This window comes from Choloepus didactylus, chromosome 5, assembly GCF_015220235.1.
Source record: "Choloepus didactylus isolate mChoDid1 chromosome 5, mChoDid1.pri, whole genome shotgun sequence".
NCBI lineage: Eukaryota > Metazoa > Chordata > Mammalia > Pilosa > Megalonychidae > Choloepus > Choloepus didactylus.
In genome coordinates, this window is record NC_051311.1 from 26,371,836 (window position 1) to 26,393,145 (window position 21,310).

The 21,310-nt window shown below is 38.7% G+C and overlaps 1 protein-coding gene across 6 annotated transcripts in view; it reads left to right on the forward strand.

Annotated features, from left to right (window-relative positions):
• The window catches only part of DIP2C (disco interacting protein 2 homolog C), a 555,699-nt gene that overhangs the window by 125,656 nt on the left and 408,733 nt on the right, over positions 1 to 21,310 (forward strand). The gene's annotated exons all lie outside the window — the stretch shown is intronic.

Genomic DNA, 21,310 nt, shown 5'->3' on the forward strand with positions numbered 1-21,310 from the left:
AAGACTCAGAATACACTGTGGTACATATAATGATGGGATGATGAAGCTTATTAACTTTTGGTACAATAGGATGATAGGATTGATGTCTATTGGGGCAGATATTCTACCATAAATTACTGGAGTTTGTTTCAGTTCCACAAAGCAGAAATTATCGTAGACCTTATGTCAGCTTCCCTGTTCTGAGTGGTCTTCCTTTTGAACTAATGCCATTGGTCTCTGTTTCCTCTTCATTTAGACTCTGCTGACCATTATGCATGTACTTCTATTTATCAATTTCTTGTTTACTAAATGTTTACTACATGCCAAAATTATATGAGTGGCTGAAGGGTAAGGGGGCATAGGGTGTTCCAATCTTAGGAGTAGAAGGAGACGTAAAGATGGCTTGTAAAGATGACTTTTACTGAAGAAGATAATATATGTGAAAACATTTTAAAGTGTTTTTCTGCAAGTTTTTGGTTTTGGTCTTTGCATATGACTGTTTTTATTCTGTCCTCTCCTGTTACTTTGTAGACTTGTCAGTTGTGGTTCTTACTTATCTTTATCAACTGCTAATGATCACTGACAATAGTTACAGTTCTGATATAGCTGGCATAGATATAGAAAGGAAGCCATCAGTATACTCCTTGAAGATTCTTAAGCAGATGTTCTGTAAACACCAAATTAAACCTCTATTAGAATTCCTTATGTTGGCATGTTTCAGGATGTTATTTCTTTACATCCAGGGTTTAATCTTCCTTTAAGGAGAAACTGTCTTATTCATATTTATATATCCTAGAGGAGTACTCTTTAATCCATTGAATGAATATTTATAGAATAAATTAGTGAATAAATATGTCTTGTAAGGAGGTAAATTTAACACCAACTATTATAAAATTATAATGGACTTGTTTAAACACTCATGTTGATAGTGTATTTAAAAGAATGTGACTTTTTCACTCTCCATAACCTTTATTGCTCGGATCCTTACAAAATGTTCTTCAGTCCTGGAAGGTATTTTGACAGGGAAACTGAGATACAGATACTAAGTTATGAGCCCAAGCACATCCAGCTAATAGGTGACCAGTTTAAGGTGTATAGTGCAGCTTGATTGGATTTTGCATTTGTGCCTTTTCCATAATAACAGGTTTTACTCTTTCATTGTCATTTCAAAAATAAGCTTCCCAGGAAACTACAAATGCTGGAGAGGATGTGGAGAAATTGGGACTCATATTCATTGTTGGTGGGACTGTATAATGGTTCAGCCACTCTGGAAGTCAGTCTGGCAGTTCCTTAGAAAACTAGATATAGAGTTATCCTTCGATCCAGCGATTGCACTTCTCGGTATATACCCGGAAGATCGGAAAGCAGTGACACGAACAGATATCTGCACGCCAATGTTCATAGCAGCATTATTCACAATTGCCAAGACATGGAAACAACCCAAATGTCCTTCAGCAGATGAGTGGATAAATAAAATGTGGTATATACACATGATGGAATACTATATGGCAGTAAGAAGGAACGATCTCGTGAAACATATGACAACATGGATGAACCTTGAAGACATAATGCTGAGCGAAATAAGCCAGGCACAAAAAGAGAAATATACGTTACCACTAATGTGAACGTTGAAAAATGTAAAACAAATGGTTTATAATGTAGAATGTAGGGGAACTAGTGATAGAGAGCAATTAAGGAAGGGGGAACAATAATCCAAGAAGAACGGATAAGCTATCGTGGGTAAATTTAATGTTCTGGGAATGCCCAGGAATGACTATGGTCTGTTAATTTCTGATGGGTATAGTAGGAACAAGTTCACAGAAATGTTGCTATATTAGGTTACTTTCTTGGGGTAGAGAAGGAACTTGTTGGAAGTAAAGTAGTTATCTTAGGTTAGTTGTCTTTTTCTTACTCCCTTATTATGGTCTGTTTGAAATGTTCTTTTAGTGTATGTTTTTTAATTTTATTTTTATTTTTTATATAGTTGATTTTAAAAATTAATTAAAGACTTGGGCAAGATGGCGGCATAGAGAGGAGTGGAAGCTAAGTAGTCCCCCTGGAACAACTACAAAAAACCAGAAACAACTAGTAAATAATCCAGAATAACTGCGGGGGGACAAACGAGACCATCCATTCATCATACACCAACCTGAATTGGGAGGAATGCCCGAGAACACAGCATAAAATCTGTAAGTAAAACCTGCGGAACCAGGTCGGGAGACCCCCTCCCCCATAGCCCGAGCTGCAGAGCCACGTGGTGCCACAGAGAAGCTCTCTCCCAGCAAGCGAATACAGCTCAGCTGAGCTCCAACTGGGGTTTTAAGTAGCGAGTGTGAACTGCTCACTACAGGTACGCATCCCCAAAAAACAGACAGAGGCTTTGGGTGACGACTGACCTGGGAGAGCCGGAGGGTTGCCTTGGACTGGGTCTGAAGGGGACTATCTGTTTCTTTTTTGGCTCAGTGGAGAAAGCCCCAGCCATTTTCAGTTTCCAGGGCTATGACTCTGGGAAGGGTGGAGACACCACAAGCAGAGAGCGAGACCATTGAAATGCTAATGACCTCCACCTGACGGGTCTGTCTTCTCTAGGAGGAAAGGGGTGGGGCCCTTTCCATTCAGAACCAGACCCCAGAGCCTGGGGGAACACGGCCCTACCTCCTCACACCAGTCAAGAATTATAGGCTAACAGGCGTCACCTGCTGGGCAGAAAAGCACAGTGACCCGAGGCATCAAAGGGTGGAACAATTTTCTAAGACACACCCACAGGGAAACCAGATACTGAATATTTCTTCCTTCTGGGACCTGAGCCTGTTCTGGTCTGGGAAAACCTGATTTGGATAACCAAGGAAACCATGCCTAGACAACAGAAAATTACAACCTACACTAAGAAAAACAAAGTTATGGCCCAGTCAAAGGAACAAACCTACACTTCAACTGAGATACAGGAGTTTAAACAACTAATGCTAAATCAATTCAAAAAGTTTAGAGAAGATATCGCAAAAGAGATAGAGGCTGTAAAGGAAGCACTGGACATGTATACGGCAGAAATCAAAAGTTCAAAAAACCTACTAGTAGAATCTATGGAAATGAAAGGCACAACACAAGAGATGAAAGACACAGTGGAAACATACAACAGCAGATCTCAAGAGGCAGAAGAAGACACTCAGGAAATGGAGAACAAAATACCTGAAAGCCTACACGCAAAGGAGCAGATGGAGAAAAGAATGAAAAAATATGAGCAACGTCTCCGGGAAATCAAGGATGAAACAAAGTACAATAATGTACGTATCATTGGTGTCCCAGAAGGAGAAGAGAAGAGAAAGGGGGCAGAAGCAATAATAGAGGAAATAATTAATGAAAATTTCCCATCTCTTATGAAAGACATAAAATTACAGATCCAAGAAGCGCAGCGTACTCCAAACAGAAGAGATCTGAATAGGCCTACGCCAAGACACTTAATAATCAGATTATCAAATGTCAAAGACAAAGAGAGAATCCTGAAAGCAGCAAGAGAAAAGCGATCCATTACATACAAACGAAGCTTAATAAGACTTTGTGCGGATCTCTCAGCAGAAACCATGGAGGCAAGAAGGAAGTGGTGTGATATATTTAAGATACTGAAAGAGAAAAACCACCAACCAAGAATCCTGTATCCAGCAAAGCTGTCCTTCAAATATGAGGGAGAGCTCAAAATATTTTCTGACAAACAGACAATGAGAGACTTTGTGAACAAGACACCTGCCCTACAGGAAATACTAAAGGGAGCACTACAGGGTGATAGAAGACAGGAGTGTGTGGTTTGGAACACAATTTTGGGAGATGGTAGCACAACAATGTAAGTACACTGAACAAAGGTAACTATGAATACGGTTGAGAGAGGAAGATGGGGAGCATGTGAGACACCACAAGAAAGGAGGAAAGATAACAACTGGGACTGTGTAACTTGGTGAAATCTAGAGTATTCAACAATTGTGATAAAATGTACAAGTATGTTCTTTTACGAGGGAGAACAAGCAAATGTCAACCTTGCAAGGTGTTAAAAATGGGGAGGCATTGGGGGAGGGATCCAATCAGCATAAACTAGAGACTGTAACTAATAGAATCATTGTATTATGCTTCCTTTAATGTAACAAAGGTGATATACCAAGGTGAATGCAGATAAGAGGGGGGGATAGGGGAGGCATGTTAGACACTTGACATTGGTGGTGGTGTCTGATTCTTTATTCTACTTTGATTTAAGGTTATTTTTCCTTTTGCTGCTTCCTAGCTGTCATTTTTTTGTTTCCTCTTTCTTTTGCCTCTCTACCTTCTTTGACTCTCCCTCCTGCCTTGTGGAAGAAATGTAGATGCTCTTGCTTAGTATGAGCAGAATGTTCAATTAGGATGAACTTAAATGTTTGGAAATGAACAGGGGTGTTGGTAGCAAGATGTGAGAATAACTAACAGCGCCGAATGGTGTGTGAATGAGGTGGAAAGGGGAAGCTCAGAGTCATATATGTCACCAGAAGGAAAGTTGGAGGTCAAAAGATGGAAATGTATAAAACTGAATCCTATGGTGGGCAATGTCCATGATCAACTGTACAAATACTAGAAATCACTTCATGAACCAGAACAAATGTATGACAATACATTTAGAAGTTAATAATAGAGGGGCATATAGGGAAGAACTATATACCTATTACAAACTATATACTACAGTTAGTAGTATTTCAACATTTTTTCATAAACAGTAACAAACGTACTGTATCAATACTAGGAGTCAACAATTGAGGGGGGTTGGTTAGGGATAGGGGAGGTTTAGAGTTTCCTTTTTTTCTTTTTTCATCTTTCACTTTATTTCTTGTCTGGAGTAATGAAAAGTTTCTAAAAATTGAACAAAAATTAAGTGTGATGGATGCACAGCTGTATGAGGGTACCCAGGGGCAAGTGATTGTACACTTTGGATCTTTGGATAATTGGTATCTGAACAATCTCAATAAAAATGAAAAAAAAAATTAAAAACACACACACACACACACACACACACACACACACACACACACAAAATTTAATTAAAAAAAAAAAACAAAGAATGAAAAAAATATGCAGAGCCCCCTTGAGGAGCTGGTGGAGAATGCAGGGGTGTTGGGCTTCCCCACCTCTGTGGTTGCTAATGTGCTCACAGACATAGGGGACTGGTGGTTTGATGGGTTGAGCCCTCTACCACAGGTCTTGCCCTTGGGAAGACGGTTGCTGCAAAGGAGAGGCTAGGCCTCCCTATAGTTGTGCCTAAGAGCCTCCTCCCGAATGCCTCTTTGTTGCTCAGATGTGGCCCTCTCTCTCTAGCTAAGCCAACTTGGCAGGTGAAATCACTGCCCTCCCCCCTAAGTGGAATCTGACACCCAGAGGAGTGAATCTCCCTGGCAACGTGGAATATGACTCCCGGGGAGGAATGTAGACCCGGCATCATGGGATGGAGAACATGTTCTTGACCAAAAGGGGGATATGAAAGGAAATGAAATAAGCTACAGTGGCAGAGAGATTCTAAAAGGAGCCGAGAGGTCACTCTGGTGGGCACTCTTATGCACAATATAGATAACCCTTTTTAGGTTCTAGTGAATTGGAGTAGCTAGCAGTAGATACCTGAAACTATGAAACTACAACCCAGAACCCATGAATCTTGAAGACGATTATATAAAAATGTAGTCCATGAGGGGTGACAATGGGATTGGGAAAGCCATATGGACCACACTCCCCTTTGTCTAGTTTATAGATGGATGAGTAGAAAAATGGGGAAGGAAAAAAACAAAGGCACCTAGTGTTCTTTTTTACTTTAATTGCTCTTTTTCACTTTAATTATTATTATTGTTATTTTTGTGTGGTAATGAAGGTGTTAGGGATTGATTTTGGTGATGAATGTGCAACTATGTAATGGTACTGTGAACAATCAAATGTATGCTTTGTTTTGTATGACTGCATGGTATGTGAATATATCTCAATAAAATGAATTAAAAAAAAAGCTTCCCCAGCCCCTTCTGATCAATGTAATATAGTCAGTTAATTTAAGATGTAAAAATGATTGCTTTTGGACTTATTATAACTCAAATAATATATAAGTATTTAAAAATTTATATCCTTCCTTGTTTTAAAAAGGATCTAGGGTAGATGCTAACTAATTATTCTTTTAGTGTTCTTGGTAAAATGTTGATTATTATTCTTTTTAGTGTCTAAATCCTGGTGAATAAAAGATGAGCTAGTGCTTCAATAAGGAATTATCAATCTAGAAACAAGCATATATTACAATATCAACCTTTACTTAATGGTTTAGTTCCATAAAAGTTCATGATCATTTTTTTTAATTCCTATTAAATATAGTCATTAATACATAATGGGTAGTTTTTCCATAGCACTCTCTTGTTAACTTTTTCATCATCACTTTTTATTTGAACAATATGAAACTTCCTATAACTCTTTTTGACCTGCAAAATGGCAATTTCATATACTTAACCTAATATGTGATACTTGGGGGTGGGTGGGAAGCTTTCTAAGTGGGGTAAGGAGGAACTGATAAAGTTCAGATATTTTTGTAATGAGATTGAGACCGAAATCTGTGTAAGAGAGAAATCAGTTACACAGTATTTTCCTATTGTTTTAAAACTGCTAGAGGAAAAAAAAGAGTAATTCAGTTCAACAGACTTTTTTTTTTTTTTTTTTTGGGCTGTTTGCTGCTAATGTTAGAATTGATTCACCTCTAATGTGATAGACACGGTGTAGGAATCTACCTTTGGGGAGCTACTTGTCTGAGCTACTGTAATAGGAACTTAAATGTTGGTAGGTTCAGAATCCTTCAACAAAGTTTTTTGTTCTTTTACTTAAACTTTCACAAAGTCATCTAAAATATTTGAGTAGAACTGAGTTTGGATCATGGAATGAACTTGGACACTATTGAAGTTATTTGTATTTGGCAATTTGCTAATAGTCTGTAGGGGGAGCAGTATCACATGATGGTCAAATATGTGGATTTTGGAGCCAGTTGGAAGAAGGTGGTTCACACTGAATTGGAATAATATGAAATGAACACATGTTGATTTTATTTAAGTCATAAGGAAGCTGTTACAAGTGGTTCAAAGAAGAAGTCAAACACACAAATTTATATGGAATAAAGGAATGTTGAGACAAATATACAAATGGACAAGAGTCTTTTCCAGAGAGAAGAAGGGTTGTTTCTCCACTGGACAGAATTTACTTGTCCGTAGACAACAATAATTTTACATTGCTGTCAGTTATCTTATCTCCCATAGGCTCAGAATCGGATTACCCTGAAGGGTGTGCTCTTGGGCAGTTAGCAGCTATGGCTCTAGTTAGGACTTAAAACAAATGGTTAGTGCATCATGTATTGTATGATTCCTAATGGAGCTAGGCAAAGCTATAGAGTCTATAAAATGGTGACTATTAACATCATTTCTAGCTGGCTTTTTAGCATGTTAGTATTTTTATGTAATATTGTAGGTGGAGATAGAATGACAGGGCATAAGATTACTCTGGAGAGCCATTGATTTCAATTCAGGAAGATCTAAATCAAAGTGAAAAGAAAATGCCTACCTTTCCAAGAGTAGGGTCTGCTAGCTGACCAGAATGTGCCTGGTTTCCTGAGAACATGCCCCTGCTCATTTCGCTTCTTCCCAATTCTGCGCTGGGGGAGGGTACAGACTGCTGCAGGGCTTTCTGCATAAAAGGCTGTGTTTTCAGGATTCTCCCAGTGTGCTTTGCCCTAGGTCGGGGATTAGCAATTGGGTTCCCTGCCTGTTTTTGTTAATAAAGTTTTATTGGCACACAGTGATGGCCACTCATGTATGTATTATTTTTGAACAATACACAGTTAAGTAGGAGTAAATCTGTTGGCTTGGAGGCCATGCAGTTTCTGTTGCTATCTGGTCCATTATAGAAAAGGTCTGTTGACTTACGCTGTGAACAAGGCATGGGTTTCCATGGAAGCACAGACTTTTCCCTACATATCATAGCAAATAGATTAAATGAAGAGCATTTTGAGTTCTTGTTTTCTTTACTTGCCATTCAAAGTTTAGTCCTTAAAATACAGAGACTTTTACACCTTAACCCAACTTTCCAGTGCTGTGATTTGAGCCCTTGTCTGTCCCTGTTTTCTGTTACATAAGTCTATATGACATGGGAAACACAATTCTTTTTACTGGGAAGTGTTCTGAGGTAGACCCCTCTAAAATACTTTTTATATCTTCAGGTGCTTTGTTGGGAGAATCTTCTTGGATTTCGCTGGCTTTAGGTTGGAAAATGTCCTCAGTGATACCTGGAAGATTCAATGTTGTTACTCAAAAGGTTTTCCCGTCCTACTGATACCTCTCCCCATTAGTGTGTATTTTAAGAGATGCATGTGTAGCTGAGCCTTTCTGGCTTTTTTATTGGTAATTTGTTGTGTGATTTCCTGTACAAACGTATACACAGATATACATGTATGTAAAATAGGAGTGTAGGAGTTGAGTTTGACAACATAAAGGTGTATCGGTATAATTTCCCTGCCCCCCAGAAATAGGGCACTGGAAGGATTAGGAAATGGAAGCTTATACCTAAATAAATCAGTGTTTCCTCACAAAAAGGGATGAAAACAAAAAACAGTTATAGACAATATTGACTCAGCTTTATTGCTTTTAAGCTCACTGTCTGCTTTTTCTTAGGCCTGTACTTTGTTTCTTTAGACTGTTCTTTACAGTCCTTGATAAAGATACTTTAATGATTGTGGATGTAGGCAACCAAAGGTTTAATGAGGTCAATTTGAGGGCAGTGGTTTCTGTCACAAATGTGGTCATATTTTCAAGCATAATATATGATCCTCAGATGGTAAATAATTCTCTTAGCACTGTTCTTCCACTCTCTCATCTTTGGACAGTTTCAAAGCTCAGAGTACCAAGATTTTGATTTTAGGTTTTGGTCCAGAGGATTGATTCTTTCCTGCAGGGTCTGAGTTGATTGGTATGTTTTCCTCAGTTATGTGTATGACATAATGTATTTGATAATAAGAAAAAAATATAGGAGTTTACAAGTGATTTCTCTTAATTAAAATTTAGAGCTGTGTTAATGACAGTACTATAATGACATCACTCTTAGTCCCTTTCAGTATGTCTTCTTGATTGAGAAGGAAAAAGTTTGAACAATATCTGGCTGAGGGTTCTCTGTAGGCAAGTATCTTTGCATGTCAACGTTTGTCATATGTATCTTTCCTGTGTATTGAAGTGGGGAAAAGTATGAGATGTATGGGCTTGTAGACAAGTCTTTACAGCCATATGTATTGTTTCTTTACATGGTGCTTTAAAGAACTTCGTATCTTTGTTGGCACTTAACTTGTCTTCAATATCATTTCCCCATATACCCATGTATCAAATCTCTAATATGCTTTTAGATGATGGAACTTAAGTATGACAAGAAATGCCTGGGTCCAAATCGTTACTTTAACTTTTTTGTTTGCTTTGCAGACAATTTATTAGCTGAGTTAGTATTTGAGTGAGATTGCTTCTCTGTGTTTAGGATTGAGGTTGAGTTCCTTAACCTCTGTATTAGGAGAAGCTGCTGAATTTTAGGGGATATATTAATTCCTTCTTTCAACTTCCTTATCCCCTTTTTTGGGGGAAGAGAGGAAATACTAGGTTATGCTGTGTTAGCAAATAAATCCCCATAGTCATAGCTGAACATAACAAAGGCTTATTTCTCACTCATGCCAACTCTGAATCAGGTGTTTTTTCATGCAGTGACTCAGAGTACCAGGATGCTTCTGTCTCAGGGTACCAGCCTGTCTACATGAGGTTTCCAGGTTGCCACAAAGACAGAGGGTTATGCAGTGGCTTTTAAGTACCTTGGCCTGGAAATGGCATTTGCTCTTTTTACTCAGTCTCTTGTCCAGATCTAGTCACATAATCCCAGCTAACTGCAAGGGTTCTGGGAAATATAAAGGGACAGATAGATGTTTAGTGAGCAGGATGTATCTCTTCGTCTCCCATTTCCCACCCACCCACCCTTTACTGTAAAGCGGAGTTGCTTTTTTTTTTGAGTTGCCTTTTTAACACTTATAGTTAAGCACTTAGGAAGACGGTGATTCTAAGCAGGGCTACGAGGTAGTGAATGTGAATGCCTCTGAGTATCAGCAAAGGGCAATGTGAGATGCTGGGCATGAGTGACAGTATGATCACAAGGGGTAGGAAGACACGATGTTGTTTGGGAAAGTGAGCCAGTGTCACCTGCATTTATGAAAGCTCTAATTGCATGGTGTCTGTCTAATTATTAAGGAGTTCAGTTCCTGGCAGTGTGGCCTGGCTCCAGCTTGCATGATAAGTTTTCTTACCTTTCTCTCTCTCTACCTCTCAACCCCTCTCAATCGTTTGCTGGCCTATGTGAAACTAATCCTGGGAAGTAAAATTAGTGCATATTTTTGACAAAATTTGAGTTTTATAAAAAGCATCTTGAGAAAGCTAACAAAATGTTTCATGTTGTACAAGTGCTGTAATAGCAGTCATTTTAAATGATAAACTTTCAGTTTTTTAAGAAGCCATAGAGACACAATGACAGAACTCCAAACTGCTGTATGGTGTTGACTTTATAAAAGGTTTCCCTGGGTTTTATGAGCAGCCCAGCCTTTGCTGTTTCCCAAGGTTTTTCCTTTTGTGTCTAGTACTTCTTCTCCTGGGCTTCATTTTCTGGTGTCACTGCTAAGAAGAAAGTAAGGTGGTATCGTGTAGCCACTGCCTATCCAGAGCTGCACAATACCACCTTATTTCCTTCTTGGCACTGACATTAGAAAAGACCTGGATTTTATCATTGAACTGTCAGTCAGCAGTAGTACGATTCTCTCTTGCGTGTGCTCTTTCATTCTTTCCCAGGCTTTGAGCCACAGTTTTCCCATCTATAAAATAAAGGAATTAAATTATAGGATCCCTAAGGTCTAGCCAACTCTAAAATACAAAAGCAGAAGCTACTTTAGTTTTATATTGTAATCAGTTTTGCTCTGCTTTGTAGCTCAGAAACAAAGGGCTCTGCAATAGTAGGAAAGTAATGGGCCCTTGGTAGCACATTAAAAATTTTAAATAGCAACAGCAAACTCATGACATCTACACCTGCCTTTGTGGATGAAGGCCCAGAATTCATGACCTGTGATAGTTCTTGATAGGTATAATTAAAATGTGTATCTAATTTATTAGCTTTGAAACCTCAGGTTTCCACCCCAGATTGTACTCCTTTCTCTATTCCAAGGAACCCAGGTGGGTTTTGGTATCTCTTGAGATTAAGCAGAGGGAGAAAGCTTAAGGACATACCGCTTTTCCCTCTCCCAGAGCAAGATGTATTTGGACATGCATCCATCACTGCCTTTTTGAGAGATCCATTATGCTGTGGTTTTGAAAGGCAGCATTAATGTTGGCACAGATTGCAGTAGCCAGTGCCTCCTTGAGATGTCAAGTTCTATTCTGCAAAAAGTCTTCATTACTGCCAGACATTGTGGCATCTGCAAGACCTGCTTGTACTTCAGTGGTTCCTTGCTGGATTTTATGGGTTATTAAGACTATGAAAACTATTTGCAATGCGCTTACTATTCACAGCCCCATTATTTTTATTTTTTATTTTTTATTCTTTAAATTCAGTTTTATTGAGATATATTCACATATCATGCACTCATCCATGGTGTACAATCAACTGTTCACAGTACCATCATGTAGATGTGCGTTCATCACTTCAATCTATTTTTTGAACACTTTCCTTATACCAGAAAAAGCAAGAATAAGAATTAAAAAAAAAGTAAAAAACACCCAAGTCATCCCCCCCTCACCCTATTTTTCACCCAGTTTGTGTCCCCATTTTCCACTCATCCATCCATACATTGGTTAAAGGGAGTGTGATCCACAGTGCTTTCACAATCACACTGTCACTCTTCTTCAAGAGTCATGGCTACTGTGTTGCAGTTTGGTAGTTTCAGGTATTTACTTCCAGCTATTCCAATACATTAAAACCTAAAAAGGGTTATCTATATAATGTGTAAGGATGTCCACCAGAGTGGACTTTATTTTGTTTCATTTCACATCCCATTTGGTCAAGAAGATGTTCTCAGTCCCGCGATGTTGGGTCCAGATTCATCCTTGGGAGTCAGATCCCATGTAGCCAGGAGATTTACACCGCTGGGAGTCAGGTCCCACGTAGTGGGGGAGGGCAGTGAGTTCACCTGCCGAGTTGGCTTAGCTAGAAAAAGAGGTCCACATTTGAGCAACAAAGAGGCACTCGGGGAGATTCTCAGGCACAACTACAAGCAGGTTTAGCTTCTCCTTTGCAGTGGCGAGCTTCATAAGGACACAGCCCTGTTATTTTTGATGTACATTCAGTTTCTGTCATTAATAAAAACACTACATAGGAAATTAATGGGCTTAGGATCAGAGCATACTGAAAAGAACTGTTGTAGTTTGTGGTGTTGCCAGTGATAAGAAATTGCTTTGAGGTTAAAAAGTTATTTTTTATGGAAGGGATTTCAGAGTTTCCAGGATTTTTTCTGGTAAACTTTGTTTTGATTTTTGAGTAATATTGTATTAACTTATTACTCTCATAATAGCCATTGTACTTCATGAGAATTCATTGTGATAAGTTGTAATTTTTAAAAAAATGAGTTCTGGGCTTTGTTCCACAAAATGAGGGACAGTACCCACAAAAGTGTGAATGTTTCTGTTTTTAAAAATTTTGGCATCATGGCATTAGGACCCTCCTTGGTTCCAAGGAATTTTAAAGCAAGATGAAGGTTAGTTTGCAGAGGTAAAGGAAGACGTGAGAGTTGTGGTTTAGTGTGACATAGTAAAAGAACTAGAGAATGCCCAGTTTTTGTTTTTGGTTTTTTTTTTTTTTTTTTTTGGTTGTTGTTGTTTTTGGTTGGTTGTCAGCACTGCAAGGGATCCAGCTGTGAACCACATTTTAGTGTCTGGTAACCACTGGGTCAAGGCCAAAGGCCCCTTTAATTTCCTAGGATTGCCGTGCAGGGGTTGGCCAAGACACATGCTCCACTCAAGGCTCATCTCTTTTTTGGGCTTGTTGGGTAAGTTAAATATTGAGGGAGTGACTGGCAGCTCTTGGAGCCAGCCTCGGACATCTGCTGTTTGTGTTTGTACTGGCCATCCGCTCAGATGCTCTGGGCGAGAGTCTAGGTGTTGCTGCAGTGTGCTCACATTCACCTATGCTGATGGGCCATTTAGGAACAAGCCACAAGAGCCATATGCCTCTTTGGGCTTCTTTATGGTAGACTTGTAGACTTTGGACTCTTGTCTCAACCTATATGCATCCTGGTACTTGGCATGGATAATTATAAGTATCAGTCTGCAGAAGATTCAGTAAATCAATTCACCCAAATGACTGGATTTCTTCAAAGACAGAAGTTGTACTGTGAGTTCTTTCATTCCAGCCTGTGGTTTTCTGATTTCCTCTTCAGCTGGGGGGTGAGGGTGGGGGCGTCAGGTGCCTTGCTCCTCATTTCTTCAATGCCTCCTTTCATGGAAGACATAGTTTTTGGGGTCAGGTTGGAGAAAATGAACAGTCTTTTCATGTTCCTGCCTTATCAGTCATTTACGTCTTTTCTGAGGGGAACTCGAGAAGTTCAAGAGAACTACAACCCACCCATAGTACACAGTACGAAAGCCACCATAGATAGTCCAGCTTGCTGACCAGGGTCACCAGCACGCCTCTCTCTTACGGTTCCTGCGATACGGGGTGTCAGGAGCTAGTACCTGCGATACGGGGTGTCAAGAGCTAGTACCCAGCAGGGCCCTGGGTCTCTTCCCTAAGAAGGCATTGACCACCGCCTCCTCAGCACCTTTCCACCTGGGCCCCCAAACATCTCTCCATGGTAACCAGGCCTGAGTTTTCCTTCAAGTACTCTATTCTTGTGAACTACAAACAATTGGCAGTGTAATTACCTTTTTGAACTTAAGTTTTCTTAGCTCTTAAATGGGGCAATATTATTTGCCTTTCACTAATGGGGTGAAGATGTATTGGGGGAATGCCATGTAAAGAAGCACTTAGCATACATTAAGTACTTGGGAATAATGCTCTTTGCCTTCCAGTTTTCTTAAGTTTTAAAACAATTAGTTCTTAAGTAGCCTGTGACAGATCATTCTGGGGGTGGGGAGGTAAGTATAAAATGAGGTTTCACAATGAGTTGCATGATCTGTTAGCTCCCCCTTCCCCCTTGTAAATGTTCTGGATGCAGGCATTTTATAAAACTGTACAGATAAGGAGGGGCTATTCTAGTGGGGAAGAAAATGTTGCTTATAAAGTTCATATAATACATAATCTTTATGCTTTTCACTATATCCATTTCTGATATGATCTCTTACAAAATGCAAAAGGTAAGAATAAGTAACTAGGATTCTCTTTGTGTTAGAGTTTAAACTACTGTATGGTGCTTTTCAGACTTTCGTATATATACAAATCAAGGGATCTAGTTAAAAGAAGATCCTGTTTCACTGGGTCTAGGAATGGACCTGAGGCTTTTGATTTTGATTTTGATTTGGACCTGAGGTTTTGATTTCAAGTTACATTATGATGTGCTATCAGCTCTTCTGGTCATCTTTAATAGATTCTATACATATGCTTTTAAGGATTTATATAAGGCTACTTTGTTAAAATGTGTTGATAAGGAATTGAACTAAAGAAAACAATTAGCAAATCCTTAAATTGGCTAGCATAGATTCCTGAGGCCATTGTTTTGCTATGATTCTAGTTATTAATAAAGTGTGTTGAACTTCTACAGAAAATTTTGAATTTCAGAGATCCTTTAACTTTGCAGGAGAAAGTTAGACTATGTGCATATTTATTTCAATTAATTATTTCAGAATACATTGACTTGAGTCCTTATATGCAGCTGTGTGCTTGCTGCTGGGAATTTAAAGATGAATGATGGAATTTCCTTTTCTCAGGGAGTTCACAGTCTAGTGGGTATGACAGTTCATCTAGTGAGATGAGTCCGCAGTTTAGTTTATAACCTTCTTTGTACTTCAGGGTCATTTCTGAAAGAGATTTGGGTGTAGAGTTTTCTGGGGGGTGGTGGTTAGGAGATCTGAGCTGCCTGTAGCCATTTTCTGCAATGCTAACTTACTTTCCCTTTTGCCTGACCGTTTCATTCAAGCACCCATCATCATCCCAAATCTGCCTCACCTGGGAGTTTTTAGGAATGCAGAGCCTCAGGTCCATTCCTAGACCCAGTGAAACAGGATCTTCTTTTAACAAGATCCCTTGATTTGTATATATACGAAAGTCTGAAAAGCACCATACAGTAGTTTAAACTCTAACACAAAGAGAATCCTAGTTACTTATTCTTACCTTACCTTAAATAACTGTGGTGGAGTTAGGTGGGGAGTCACATGGAGGACACTTAAAATAGGAAGGGGAGATTTTCCCAAGAGGTTGGAGAGGGAGGGATTAGGCAAGATTCAGTTGCATGTAACTGTTCAGTTAGTATTTATTTAATGTGTTAAAATTAAGATCACTGATTTTTATAGAATTATGAGTTTTTTTTTAATACAGTGACAGATTTATGTGGTTTATCTCAGTAGCTAAGATTGTTTATTATATTCCCATTAGTGGGCTCAGTGTTTATAGCTATTATTGTATTTTTATCCGCACTGTAGGACCCGTGAAGGTAGTTTCTGTTGTCCCCATTTTACTGATGAGGAAATTAATGCTTAGAGAGTTTAGGTAACTTACCTAAAGTTACACTGTTAGTAGAGACCCAGGCAGTCTGGCTCTAGAATTCTTAGCTATTCTCAGACTCCATGGATGGTTTTGGTTTTGTTTTTTCCTATTTGGCAGTTTTTTTTGTTTTTGTTTTTTTCCACTCTGACGGAGGAGAAGCCGGTTCTGCCTCACGTACCTAATGTAGTTTTATTGAGATACATTCACACACAATACAAACCATCTGAAGAAGGCAATCACTAGCCCACACTGTCATCACATAGTTGTGCATACATCCCCATGATCAATTTTAGAACATTTTCGTTACTCCAGAAAGGAAATAAAAATAATAAAGGAAACCCAAATCGTCCCATACTCCTGCCCCCCCATTATTGACTCGTGCTATTGGTATAGTATGTTTGTTACTGTTGATGAAAGTATATTAAAATATTGACTATAGTCCATGGTTTGCAATAGGTACTTTTTTTTCCTCATACCCCTCTATTAACTCCTTGTAATAGTGTCATGCATTTGTTCATGAAAGAATTTTTTAATACTTATACGGTTAATCATGGGCATTGTCCACCGCAAGATTCACTGTTGTACATTCCCATGTTTTGACCTTCAACTTTTCCTTCTGGTGATATATATGACTCTAAACTTCCCCTTTCCACCACATTCACACACCATTCAGCACTGTTAAATATTCACAGTAACATTTTGGCAGCATTTTAAAACTTGTGAAACGGGAAAAACAAATACAGGACCTATGCTTATTAATGGATGAGACCTTAGTTTTCTTTCGAGATTCACAGTGTCTCTATAATTAGTGTGGCTGGAACATTAAAAGTAAGCATAAATATTTTGCCAAATGTGTGTTTGGTATTTTATCAGGGCTCCTGAAAATGTTTTTCATATATCTGCAAAGATCAATTTACAAAATACTATCTATGTAAGCAGGAACAGATTTTTTTTTAGGGTTTTTTAGGGTTTTAGTTTGATTTTCTTTGGAGCCACAAAGGTAAATCAACTGCAAATTTTAGAGCATAGTCAACCCTAGTTCAACACAAGTGAGTGAATTTATGATGGATGAGATTGGCTTATTTATTGGAAGTTTGCTTGGACACAATTCACCATAAAGTGCAGTTCACTGTAAAGTTGTTCTGTCTTGGACAGCATTCACTGTGATTTACTTCGTTCAGTAGTGGAGGGATGTTCTTTAGGGGGTCATAAGGCAGTCCTCTAACAGGAACCCTCAGAGCAAAATTCAGAAGCCTGTCTGTGCAAGTTCTGGAACAACCCATTCTGAATAAAGAGTTTATCATGAATACAACTTAATTGTTTAAAATCTTGGTTTCATGGATCTTAAATGCTTGCACTCTAATCTCATGTCAGTTTATATCAATCTGAAAGAAAATTCAGAGATGTAACAATATAATACAGTGATTAGGCTTATTCTCAGCTTTTGCAGAAACTTACATTCTGTGCATTTATTCTCTTTACGTACTAAAAGGTTTAACAACCTAATTCTTTTTCTCTTCCAGAGATATTTTGAGAATTGAGTAGAAACAACTTAGAAAAAGTTAGAGAGGACGTGGGTGAGCATAGAATTCTGTGGTGGACCTTGATGTACTTTCACAGATGTGCTTATTAACTATGAGCCTTTATTTAAGTAACAGGACCATTTCTGGTTTATTTATTTTTATCGTATTAGTTGCACTATTTTTTGAGAGCGTGATTTCCTTGAGACCTTTCAGGATACTTGGAGAGGTTTTATTCTATGGCTGAGCAAGTTGCCTTTCTCTTCTGCATGGCAGTGAGAAATATTTGTTGGAAAACAAAAATATGACTACCCACATCTCGCAATGTTTTAGTGTGGTACTTAGGTTTACTTAAGTATAAACTTCATTCTTTAAGGGCCACAGGTCTTTATTACCTTTGGTTCTTGCAGGTAGTGCATTGATAATTAAATACTCTGACATTTATTATGCCATATGTCTCAGTTTTGAATGGTCTTTTCAAGTTGTGCTTTGGCAAGGCTTTTTGATAAATTATAAGAATATTAGGGTGTTACTGGTTTAGAAGTTTCTAGTTTAGTTGGTCTTAATGTATAAATTATATACAGGGTTCATTTTTACTGGTTGAACTTGAGTAAATTGTTGGATCTTGATAAATTGTCAGGTCTGTGATAATGATACTTAAGTCATAGTTTCTGGAATGAAATAAGATTTTGAGTCTTGGTTTAATAGAATCATTCACTCTGTGATTATGTGGGGGAAAAAAGCACCTGACAGGCATTTGAATGCTATTTACTGAACATTATTTATGTCCAGTTCTTCAGGAACACTTCTACTAAAATGAGGTATACTTCACTATATTTTGTGCATGTTTAATCCAGTTTACATACAAATTGGAAGTTTCTTTAAGCTAGGATTTTCATATCTTGTCCTAAATTTCATTAATTGTTTGCATTCCTAAGAGGTAACTGTTTTCATCTTCTGCTCTTCTCAAGTTCTCTATACCTTATGAAGCCTTTCCATACCTTCTGAGGTAGAGTTGACAGGTATGAATATCTGTAGAATTTACTATACTTGTGCATAAATTCTGCATCCTTTACTGGGTTCCCCGGTGGAGATTACTCTTCCATGCTTGTTTTGCTTGATATTCTTAAATACTTGTGAAATAATTGCATTAAAAACCATCCAACCTCTGGTGGCTAGACTAAGGCACGAACTTGTTAAAGACGAGTATTTGGGATCCAGTAATACCTGAACACCCACGTTAGAAGATGCTCCATCCTATAAAGATTAACAGGTCCGTGTGGTTATTTCACTCCCTCCATGATGCAAGCAAGATTAAAAAAAAAAAAAAAAGAATTGTTGCCTTTTCTTTCTTCTAACTATTTCAGGCATTATTATAGGTGAAGGTTTTACCTGGATGGATAAAGAACATGGCTGAAGACTTTATCCTTACTCTTTGCTTTTGATAGTTGCTAGATGACCTGCATACATTGTGCTTCTCTGCAATATGTCTCTCTCCTTCCACCTCACCAAATCTTGTTCTAAACTGACAAGTAACACCAGCTAAGAGGAAAGGAAGCAATTGATTCAGACTCTTTTCTCCTTGGCTGTTTGAGCAGTATATAACCTTGCCAATTACAGAAATAACCTTTTTTTTTTTTTTTAAACAGATATGTGATTTTATTTATATGAAATGTCTAAAAGAAGCAGATTTGCAGATTCACAGAGACAAAGTAGATTTGAGGTTACCAAGGGCTGGGGGGAGGGGGAGAGGGGGAATGGGGAATTACAGCTTAAAGGGTGCAGAGTTTGTTTGAGGTGATGGAAGAGTTTTGGTGATTGAAGGTGGTGGTGGTAACACAACACTGTGAACGTAAATATCACTGAATTCCACGCTTGAAAATGGTTAAAATGGCAAATTGTATGTTATATGTATGTTATTACCACAATAAAAATAAAGAGTTACTGCATGAATGAATGAATGGTGGAAAGAGCACACTGACTCTCCAGCCAGCAAATGAACTCAATAGAAATAATCTTTTGTATGTTTGCAAATCACCCTCCTCCCACTAACAGCTGCATTGCTTTTAGAGGCTTGGAAATGTAACTTAACTCATCTTCAATTTAAAGAGTATTATTAAATTTTAATGTTTAAATTGGAGGTATTTTATGGCCTTTATTTGATTTCTCTCTTGATTGATTTTTCTCCCCTCCCCTTCCCCCCATAAGAGGGGGTGTTTTAAATGAGAAAGCTAGACGTAGCCCCCATTCCTGAGATTCTAAAGTGATTCCTGAAAGCTCTTCATATAGGCAGTAAAGTAATCTGGGAACCATTTTAATAGCTTTGTTGATATATAAAGCGTGACTCCCACAGCAGAAAGAATCAGCCCTGGAGGGGAAAGTAAAGGCTTAATGCTGTTTCTGCTTACCCTTTACTGAGAAACTGGAAACTTAAGGGAATTACGTATGTGAATCAGTTTCCAAAAGCCCTCTTCCCTTCTTTTTCTTCCCCCTTTTTCATCCATCTGCCTTCCGCAGTCCCTTCAAAAGAGGCTGTTCTCACTCCCTTTTCATTTAGTGCCTGTTGTACCTATCTGTTAGGATTCTCAACACATCGGACTGTAGTCTTGTTCTGTCCCAATCACTAGCTTCTGCCTTATAAGGGGGCAGGGATTTTTCTTTTTACTCCTGACCTTTGTATTCCCAGACCAAACAAAGCCTGAGCGCTTGGTGTGTGTATGGGGGAGCAGGACGAAGTCTCAGTAAATGCATGTTGAATGACACAGCCTTCCAGAGGGGAGTTATTTGTAGGTGATACAGGTGGAAATAAATCCAAGAACTGTTCCTGTTCCCTTCTCTGGAGCCCGCATAGCCTATAGACAGAACCCTATATCTTCAAGAGCCATTTTGAGTGAACCCAAAGCTGCCTAGGTCACGACCCTCACCTACTGTCAGCTGTTCTCATTTTCAGCCCCTGGTCACCCCACGGGTATTTAGCAAATTTATCAAAACTTAAATACTTGGCATGAACCAGATTTTTTGTTGTTGTTGTTTGTTTGTTTTGTGGAAATTGGACAGAAGATTGCACCTAGAGTGACTAGAAACAATAGACAACCGGGAGCCTGAGCCCTGATCTTGAGCACTGTGTGTGCCAGGACTTAGCAGAAATTTAGACATCTGCTTGCCGTGGGAGTAGTGTGTCCCTGGCATTTCCCCTAGAACACCAGAGCAGTAGGCTGCTGCTGACACTTGGGTTTGTCTTCCTTGGCCTTGCTTGGTGTTGGTTACCTGTTTCAGTGTATCAAACCATTCCAAAGCTTTGTGGCATAAAACAACCACAATTTTTTTTTCCTCTTATGCTTATAGAGTCTGTGGGTCAAGAATTTGTACAGTGAATAGTGGGGATGATATTTTTCTGCTTCTTTGTATCTGGGGCCTCAGCTGGAAAGACTTGAACATTTGGGGGTGACTTGAAGTTCTGGGGACTTGAATTATCTAGTGGATTCATCACTTACAGTGTCTGTCACCTGGCCTGGGCCGATTTGAAGGCTGGGCAGAGCTGCGACCCTTGACTGGTGTGCCTCTGCGTGCCTTCTCCATGAAGCTTGGGCTTCCTTACAATATGGGAACTTCCGGAAATTTGGACTACTTACATTGTATCTCAGGGCTTGAAGGGCAAGTGGCTCACAGCGACAAGGTGGAAGCTGCATGGCCTGTTACGGTCTAGCCTTGGAAGATACATAGGGTTACATGGATGTTTTCAATTAGCCTGATGCTATCATAAGCCTGGCATGAATCAAGGGACAAATAAATGCAGTGTCCAAATAATTTTTCACTATGTTTTAAAACTGTCCCATTAGATCTCTCTTATTTTCATTTAACAAAATCTATTTCTAATTTCAAAATAAGACAATTACAAACCAAAGTTGTTAGCTTGGGTATTTATTGGCACATATTTCTTGTTGTAGTATGTTAGAGTTTCCAGAACTTGGAAATAAAGGGAAGGTGGCGTGCCTTTCAATGTTATATCAGAGCATTGCCTAACAAAAGGTTTTTTAGTTACCTGGTATGATATACTTGTTGTTTGAATCACTATTCACTACTGTTTTAAGGTC